We start from the raw sequence: 10,277 nt of genomic DNA, 5'->3' as shown, positions 1-10,277 counted from the left end.
GAAAATCCACCCATATACGCGGGGCGCATCACTCCTCACGCGAGGCGTGAAACACTGGATCAGAAATAATTGACTTATCCACAAGCACCACGTGGGATCTAGTCACCAATGCGTGAGGCGTGTACCACCATACGCGAGGCGTGGAACATGTGTCAGAAATGATTAGCCTAATCCTGAAAGTCAGACTGCATGGTCTCCCTGAGTCAACTATCCATACGCGGGACGTACTACCTTACACGCGGGGCGTGTAAGGAAGTTCCTCAATACAAAAAGTTCAGAGACTCATTTACGCGGGGCGTGCTTCAGCTACGCACGGCGTAAAAGACCCAATTCAAGCAATAAAATCTCAGAAACTCAAACACACGAGGCGCATCCCAGTCTACGTGGGGCGTGTTTGAGACAACAAGATCTGGAATTGGTCCACATGCAGGAGATTTCTGACGGAATGGGCAAACACGCGGGGCGTTCCACACCCTACGCGAGGCGTATTATGGGAATTCTGCACAAAATCATGTTCCTCCATACTTGCACCTTGTGGAATTACAATTTTACCCCTAGCTTGATGTGTATAAATAAGAGTGACTAGCACTCATTTCACACACCTTTAGACACCTTGTAACATATACCTTCTTGAGATTAAACTCTTGTCATTATAGTTTTAGATTTTGTTTTTAGGCTTTATATAGCTAAACTCTTCTCACCTTGAGAGCTTGTTCGTTGATTCCGGTATTCCATCAAAGTTCCGCTCCATCTCCGTGCACCAAGCTCGAAAGCTCCACCATCCAAGTCCTAAGAGACGGCTTTGAGTCCGGTTAGCTAGTTCCAAGGGTGGATTCTTCCCTTTACACTTGCTAATTAGCTTGCACTCATCCTATGTACTAGGCTTGGTTGTAATTCATATTTACATTCTCCATATTTATAATTTATGATTCATAATCTCTTTTTCTATATATGTGTTGATGTTTGTTACTTGTTTTGATACTCGTAATTGATTATTGTGTAGGAGAACGCGATTTCCGACGCCATTCGGGATATCTTTAGGGATTCATATAGGTGTTGCCTTACCGAAAGTGACGCTCCGGAAACCGTAAGAATTGACAAGCCACGGAACTTACGGGCCCTAATTTCTGGTCCCAAGCATTAGACACGCCTTGACTAGGAACCACGTAGTCTAAGTACTTCACGGGTCGGTCACACTACACATAGTCATCATTGCAAGAGCAAAACATTAACCGTATATGCATTAGGAGTCATTATTTATCATACTTATAACTTATCGCCATCCGCATCATTTTCTAGAGTTTCGTTATATAAATTTGCCTCACCCGTAGTTAGGAGTAGTTTGTAGTTGGTCCCCATATCAACCTCAAAGTATTCACCACTTAAATAACGTATAAAACTGATTCGTTTAATACTTGCAGTTATAAATCCCGTGGATTCGATACCCGGTCTTAACCGGATTATTACTTGATACGACGGGGTACACTTGCCCCTAAGTCGTAGCGTATAGTAGAGATAAAGTAATTAGAAAGATCACATCCATAGCCATAACACACTTATCGTAATATATATTTCGTCGTAGAAACTCTACCTAAGCGCCGCACGCATCAAGGCGCAAACAAATCATCAATTCTCCGTGTTAGTTGATCCATGATAGCGTCGATCTGTTGGCCAATCACTTGCTCAACCCGTTGTCCAAGCCTCTGTTCAATCTGTTGCATATCCTCATAACCATACACCTCCACCACGTTCGTCTCTTTGGGGACATGGTGAATATGGTTAGGCTCTAATACCAAACTGACGCAGTAGGAAAAAACAGACTTTGTTCCGAATCGTTCAACCGCGCACGATTTCCTATTGAAACCTTCAAAATTCAATAAGAACTTTGGAAATGTGAAAACTTACAATTTCATTAATCAAAATATGCCCATCCTTGCATGGATAACATGCCTTTAAATAGGCGAAATAAAACCCTAAAATAAAAAATGAAAAGACAAAAAGGAAAGTCATAAAAACGGTAAATTGCCATTAATACTAAATTAATTGTAATTAATTACAAATTTCAATTGCAATTAATACTAAATTAATTACAATTAAAACTAAATTAATTACAATTAATTGTAAATATTTGAATTTGACCAAACATTCGATATTCCATAACTTGTCCGAAATTACCGAAATACCACTGCATCAAAGTTGAAGAGACTAATCAATCATTGCAAATAAGTTTAAAGAGCTAATATATTACTTTAAACAAATTAAATTGTCTAATAAGTTATTTTAAATAAGCTAACGGGAAACTTTATAAATTTATAAAATCAAAATGCCAACCAACTTTTTTTTTTTTTTGTATATTAAGTTTTTTCCCGAGGCAAATTTGGATTTTTTTCAAAAGAAAATATAATATGGTGATTTGGTAATTTCACAACTTATTCCAAAGCCTACATTGCAAAAACTACAGTGTTCGTCTCATTGGTTTCTCACACCTTGTAAGCAACAACGTATAGCCTTTGGTTGAGAGTTTGGAGGTTAATGGAAGTAAGAGTTAAAGGAGGTAATGGAAAGAGAAAGGAAGTGATGGAAAGGAAAGTTAAAAATTAACTTTATTTGAGAGTTTATAGAATATAAATGAGGTTAAATGTTTAACTTCGTTTGAAAGTTTAAACGGGAAATAAAAGTTAAATTTACCCACAAAAAAAACTTGGGATAATTACAAATCTGACCCAACTAAAGGACCCCATTTACATATCTAACCCACCTTGCTTCCATTTTACCAAATTAGACACTTTCACCCATTTTGGACAAAATTACTCTTATTCTAGTCTGAAGGTTCATCTCCTACCCATCTTCCTCCCGCTTCGGCTTCCACGACATTCATTTGTTTCTTCTTCCATTCAACTTCTTTGTGGTTCATCTTTTTCAGTTTCAGTTCGTTTCAACTACATTATACGTTTAATTTCCATCACTATATATATTCCGCCATATTCAGTTCTGCATTTTCAAGTTATTTTCATCTCCTCTCCGGTGTGTGTTCTTCTCCTACCGGCGGGCGATTATGACCAGAAAAAGGAAGGCGGCTGCAAACGAAGAGGACGGACGAACGAAACATAGGGTAAGCCTCCTTCATCTTCTTCTTCGTTGATTTTCGCCATATGAAGCTTGAATGCGCTCAAATGCGACGTTAATAGATATCGTGGAATCCATGTCGAAATTCGTCTATGAATGCGCTCAAATGCCACAAGGTTTATGTACATAAACCCTATCACATTTGTTACATAGATGCGCTTGAATGCGACAAGGTTTATGTACATAAACCTTGTCACATTTGTTACATAAATGCGCTTGAATGCGGCAAGGTTTATGTACATAAACCTTGTCGCATTTGTTACATAAATGCGCTTGAATGCACAAGGTTATATGTAAAACATTGTCGCATTTTGCTCGAATGCGCTCAAATGCGACAATGAATTATACATAGAATTTGTCGCATTTTTTAAGAATGCTCTCAACTGCGTCAAGCATTGTTAGTGAATTTAATATTTGTGTATGTTTGTTCATTGCATTATATTGCAGAATGATCCTAGGGAAGCAAAAAAGGGCAAGAAGAGTTCCATTTTCAAATATCCCGAGGCGTTTGATTCGGATGCTCAAATAACAGTGAGGTTTAATTTGGATTCTGGGGCCGTGATAAAGAAGCACTTGAGTGAAAAGCAGTTACCAATCTATAGAAAAACATGTTTTGGACAGTACTTGGATATGAAAGATTGCTAGTTTCTCTTCTGCCATAGTTCATCATGTCCTAGCGCGAGAGATTTACCATAAAGAAAGTAAACACAAAGAGATGTGGTTCAGGGTGAGAGGAGTTGATATGAGGTTTGGAGATTGGGAGTTTGGACTGATTGGCGGTTTAAGATTTGGAGTAAACACGGGAGCATTTATGGAATGGATGAACGAATTATAGATGCCGCAAAGGTTGCGAAAGAAGTACTTTAAGCAATGTAAGTTAATAAGGACAATTGATATCACTCAAGTCTTGAAAACGATAAACTGGAAGAAGGAGGATACGACTGACAGATTTGACCAGAATGCTGTTATGATTCCCATGCTGTACTTTGTGCATGGCAATGTATTGGAAAATGCTAAAGATAGGCATGTAAGGGATTGGATATTGGATCTTGCAGATTATCCAAAACTGTTTAATGAGTTTCCATGGGGTGCGTTGGCTTGGGAGGATACATATAAGACATTGGACTGGGCAATTAAGAAAAGGACGAATCAAATCGTTGCAAATGCAGCGGGAGATAGGGGACGCGTTCCATATCAACTTATAGGATTTGCACACGTATTCCAGGTATGTTTTTATCTATATTATTGATTTGGTATATGATATATGATATGTATGATATTTGTGTATATGTATAATTTGGTAACATGAATGCGCTCGAATGCTACTATTATATGTACATCTGTGTCTCATTTGTTGTTGAATGCGATCTAATGCGACAAGGATTACACTAGAACCTTGTCGCAGTTGAGTGCATTCAAGAACAATGTGACAATGTACTAGTGTAATTCTTGTCGCAGTAGAGCGCATCCAACAACAATGCGACAAGGATTACACTAGAACATTGTCGCAGTTGAGCGCATTCAAGAACAATACAACAAGGTACTAGTGTAATCTTTGTCGCAGTTGAAGCATTCAACAACAATGCGACAAGGTTCTAGTGTAATCCTTGTCGCATTTAAGCGCATTCAACAACAAATGCGACAACGTATATGTATTGAGTTGTGGAATGTGACTCATGCATATTACAACAGGAGAGTGGGCAATTCACTTCCACATTTGCTTAGATGGACCCAGAAAGTAACCCCCTTACACCAAACATTTAGAGAAACGTTTGTTGTAAGTGCAATGAGATTTTTGTATTTGCTTCATTTTGTATTTGTTTACAGTACACCAATCCATTATAGTACACTGATCCGTTAGCCTTATATAGTGGCAAGTATGTTGACAGCTTTGAGGAAAGTCCAATGATTTGTAATGTTGACGATCAGCGCCAACGAATAGATGCATATTTGGTAGGGGAGCTAGAAGCGTGGACCAATGACCCTGAATCAATCGAGGGAAGAGACGTGGTTGGTTTAGATGTACTCTGGCTGGATGGATCGTGGTTCAGTACCCTTCAGACTGAGGGGAATTATATCTTCAATGAGGTAACATTGATCCCTCCAATATTCCCTTTTCATTTGCAATTGTTGTCTTTTACTATATTATTAAAGGTTTACATAATCATTGTTATAGCACATCACTACTTGGCTATATTTACTGAGGCGACAGTCATTTAATATTGGGGTGAATGCGGATTGGACTACAGTTGATACAGATTTTGTTGGATTAATGAACCAAGTCGTGTATGTGAAGGGGTTCAATAAACCAGGGTGGGAAAGTGAAAACTTTTTCACATTAAGAGTAAAAGGTGATGCATATAATTTTATTCGCCATTGGCACACAGTGAAAAGAGTGTTTATTTCGATCAACTACAAGCAAGAGCACTAGATCCTAGGAGTGTTAGAGTTGGAGACTATGCACCTTTACATATATGACAGTCTTGTCTCAAACATGTCGGAGCAACCTTTGGATGCGTTTCTCAAAATGCCGTTAAAAGTCATTGTTAGAGTCATGGAATTGAGCGGCTATTTTTCAGATGGACGTGAAAATGTGAGACGGATGATTACTTGGAATAGAGTTCCAGCGGTGCCACAACAGATGACCGGATCAAATGATTGTGGTGATAATGTTATACCGACGACCACAAAAGAATGCATATGACCATTTCTCTTTTCCAGCTTGCAATAAATAGTCGGCAACACCAGAATGTAATGCACGAAGTGTCGTAAAGTTTTCCTCAAAATCAAATACCCGATAGGATTTTGCACATTTCCAAAACGCCTCATCTATCTTCCGAATGTAAGGCGCCGTTGTGTTCGGTCGGGGCACTCTGATGCTAAAATCAGTAATGTTCTTGAAAGAATAAACTGTAAACACAAGTAGGGTTTTTGGAAAGTGTGTACCTTTTGACACCGTACTACGGGGGTATTTATAAAGGTTTGAGTGATAACCGTAATAACCCACGTTTAATGTATTTAATGAAGAGTAATACCTTTTTAATGTATTTTAACTCTGACTCTATAACCTCTGAGCTTGTAAAGTCTTTAAGGTATCATTAATGCTTATTTAATGATGGTGAGCCCGCCGTATATCAACTTAGTTCCTTATCTTGGCAGATCGCTTCATGGGGCGGATCTCATATCCTTCTTCTTGGCGGATCTCAGGATGACCCACAGTGCGCCACCATATTTCCAGTTTTACGCCATATATACTAAGGAGGCGGATCCTATCTTATCGTTTCTCCTTTTTGGTCCTTCCCTCGGGGGGATATTCTTATCTTGATCTTTCATTCTTTATGCGCCTCATGTGTCCCATATATTCCTTCGTGCAATTCCCATAAGACGTCATGTCCTTCTTCCGTGGCTATGCATTTTAACCATGGTTGGCTAAATGATTTTCTGTACAACTGATCCTCCATAATAGCATAATGGGCGGCTTTCTTGACCACCTTTTTAGCTTGGTTTTTGTCTTCAGGAAAAATTCCTTCCTCCAAATACTTGACCAAGGTTGCTCTCCAGTCGTTTTGGGGTAACTGAATGATCGCCACTTCCGCCCTGTCGAATGCCGGTTTTATCTTTATTTTAAAGGGGCAAGTAAGGTCTTGCCATTGGTTCTTGCTTGAGATTGTTTTAGCCAGATGATCCGCCTAGATGTTTGATTCTTGCGGGATATGTACTATTTCCCACTTTATGTCCTTGCCCTCTAGGATAGACAAAATACGTTTTGCCTCTTCCACATATTTCACTAGGGTTTCATCTTTGACATGGAAATTTTTCATTATTTGGTTCACCATTAGTTTTGAATCACTGTATATGACAACATGTTCTGGGACAACCTCCTTTAACAATTGTAATCCCAGGATCAGAGCTTCATATTCTGCTGCATTGTTAGTTACGGAGAAATCTAGTTTAGCCGCATAACAGACTCGAATGTGTTCCGGTCCTTTTATCATGACTCCCGCTCCCGCTCCTTCTTCTGAAGAGGCTCCATCTGTATGCATTGTCCACTCCTCCTTTTGGACTTTTGGTGAATTTGTGAATTCTTCTGTGAACTCGTTAACAAAATCTGCCAAAATTTGGCTTTTCAACGCTATCCTTCCCTCATACCGAATGTCGAATTCTCCAAGCCGTATGGACCACTCCATCGGCCTTTCGGACGTTTCTGGGCATTGTAAAAAATTTATTCATCATACGTTGATATATGGCACCTGCATTTTTTAAGCCAAAAGGCATCACCTTAAAACAATAAGTAGCCTGATGCATGATGAATGACGTCTTAATCCTATCCTCAGGATTCATAGGTATTTGGTGGTAACTGGATTTTACATCTGTGAAAGAGTAGACTTCATGCCCCGCCGTCCTGTCCACCAGAATATCAATGCACGGCAAGGGGTAGTTGTCTTTTGGGCATGCTTTATTTAGATCCGTAAAATCAACACACATTCTGTAGGCTCCTCCAGCTTTTTTGACAAAGACCACATTCGCCAGCCATTCAGTGTAAATCACCTCTTTTATTGTATCTGCTTTTTTGAGCTTAGCGATCTCTTCTTCTATCGCCTTTTGTCTCGTTGGTCCGTGATTTCGCCTTTTTTTTTGTAACGGGTGTAGCTTCTTCCATAATGTTAAGCTTGTGAGTGATAAGGTCTGGGCTTACCCCTCTTAATATTTCATTATCCCCTACAAAAACCTTTTGGCATTCAATGAGGGTTTGTACAATTGCCTCTTTGATCTTTGGCTAGAGCCCTCTCGCAATTTTCACCCTTTTGCCTTCTGAAATAAGACACATCTTCGTATCTCCTAGGGCTACAGTGTTCATATGTTGCTCATCCTTTTCTTCTTCGTTTTCTTGTGGGCGTATGGTTAGGGACACCATGTTCTTGAGCTGTTTGTTGGCTCCCTTTGATCATTACCCCACCTTTATCAGTTGGCACGTACATAGTTAAATGGCGTACCGAGATTAAAGCATCCGCCTCAGAAAGAAAAGGTCTTCCTAAAATGGCGTTATACGCCAACCGACCATCTAGGATGGTAAACTCATGTTCTCCTTTCAACGTTTGATCTCCATCCGTGATTTCGTATTCCAGCATCATCTGCCTTTTAGTTTGGACTGTATGTCAAGCTACCCCTAAAATGTCCACGATGGTAGCTTCTACCTGCATAGGATCTATTTTCAATTTGGCGAACGCATTTCTTGTAATCACGTTACATGAACTCCCAGTATCAATCATGACTCATTTCATATCCCATCCTTCGATGGTCATCATGATTACCAAGGCATCGGCATGGGGGCCATTCGCAGAGCAAATTTCTGCAAAAGGTCTATTAAGAGCCGCCTTATCTAAAACACGCGTTCTTGCTTTTTTAGTAAGCTGTTGATACCCTGGTCCACCTACAATAACATTAATCACTCCCTTGCCTTTAGCTCTAGAATCCTCCTTTTCTTTTCCTTCATTGTGTTCATTCTGGACGAATTTATCAAGCACACCACGCTCGATTAATTTCTCGATTTCTTTATCCAACGCAAAACACTGATTAGTGTCATGGCCTTGCCTTCTATGAAACCTGCAATATGCCTTTGCATTTTTTCGCATTGGGATATGTTCTCCTCCTTTCAGATCAGGGTACATGATGTCCTGTTTGAATCTGCTCTTCTCTAACCATAATAGAACTTTATTTTTGGGGATATTAAGTGGCGTAAAGTTCGGGCCACTTTTGGAGGGTCGCTTTCCTCTTTGATCTGCCCATCTGCTATCCACCCACTTGTTATCCTTTCTGCCAGATCCGCCACGATCCCTTCTTTCTGGTGATTTAGTGATTGACGATTCATTAGCCCGGTTGATATCGTCAATTTCCATAAAACTCTTGCAATGTTCCACCAATTCCACCATTGTTTTTGGTTTATGAATAACCAAATTCTCCTGCAATCGCTTACACCTTGTGTTTTTTTAATTATGGATTCAATGCCGTGTTAACATCAACATTTGTTATGTCAATGCACAACTTATTAAATCGGTTGATATATGTTCTTAGGGGTTCGCCTTCCCCGTGCTTAAGATCGTATAATGTTCTACTAGACACCATGGAAGGGATGCTACCTGCAAATTTTGCACAAAATTCCCTGCTCAATTGCTCCCAGCTGTCTATGGATCCGGCCGCCAAGTATTCAAACCACCCATAAGCTGATTCGCTTAGCGTTGTAGAGAACATTCTACAAAGAATTCCTTCATTCGCCCCATATATGTCCATCAACTCTCTATATTTTCTCGTATGTGCCTCGGGATTGTCTTCGCTTTTATACTGCGGCAAATTTGATGATTTGAAATGTCCATCGGTTTTGAATCCCATAATATGGGAAGTGAAAGGCGAATGCATGTTGACCTGATGGGCCTATCGTTCTTCATTCTGGTTCTGCTTTCGTGATTCCTCTTGGAACCGTGCCTCTACCGCCGCAATGAATCGTTGTGGAGAAAAGGATTCCCCATTCCTTGCCTGGTTAGCATTTTCTTGGGGTCCTGGTGAACACCTATGACGGGATCTCGATCGTTCTCGTGGCCCAGAATTGTTTGGAACCATATTGGCTTGTATAGCATTAGTGGCTTCTCCTTGGGGTTGTTGTTCCATGAACACCCTTTTAGCCCGATCTATCACATCGTTTCCATTGAGAATGTTTCGTGCTCGTTCAGCTGATTCATTGCCTAACTTCCGTCGGGCTGATTCCACCATTTGGTCGAAAAAGGATTCTAGAGACCACTCGTGTGAAGGTTGAACCACGCCGTCGAGATGTGGCATAGTTTGTTCAGGAGGAATGACATGGTTGTCGTCGTTAGCCGGTGTACCTCCCATGTTTGTCGTATTAGAGATATTTCCAGTGGGAATATTGAGATTATTTGAAGACATGTTTGAATGTTCGTTGTGTAACCCTATTACTATTAGGATTCCACGCTCACCGCACCAATTGATATTATGTAGATTTATCAACACCGTATAGCGTCCCTGAGAGGCACCGTTGTGTTCGGTCGGGGGCACTCTGATGCTAAAATCAGTAATGTTCTTGAAAGAATAAACTGTAAACACAAGTAGGGTTTTTGGAAAGTGTGTACCTTTTGACA

Source organism: Euphorbia lathyris, chromosome 5 (genome assembly GCF_963576675.1).
Source record: "Euphorbia lathyris chromosome 5, ddEupLath1.1, whole genome shotgun sequence".
Taxonomy (NCBI): domain Eukaryota; kingdom Viridiplantae; phylum Streptophyta; class Magnoliopsida; order Malpighiales; family Euphorbiaceae; genus Euphorbia; species Euphorbia lathyris.
The sequence above is the reverse complement of the archived record's forward strand: the minus strand, read 5'-3'. Positions refer to the sequence as shown.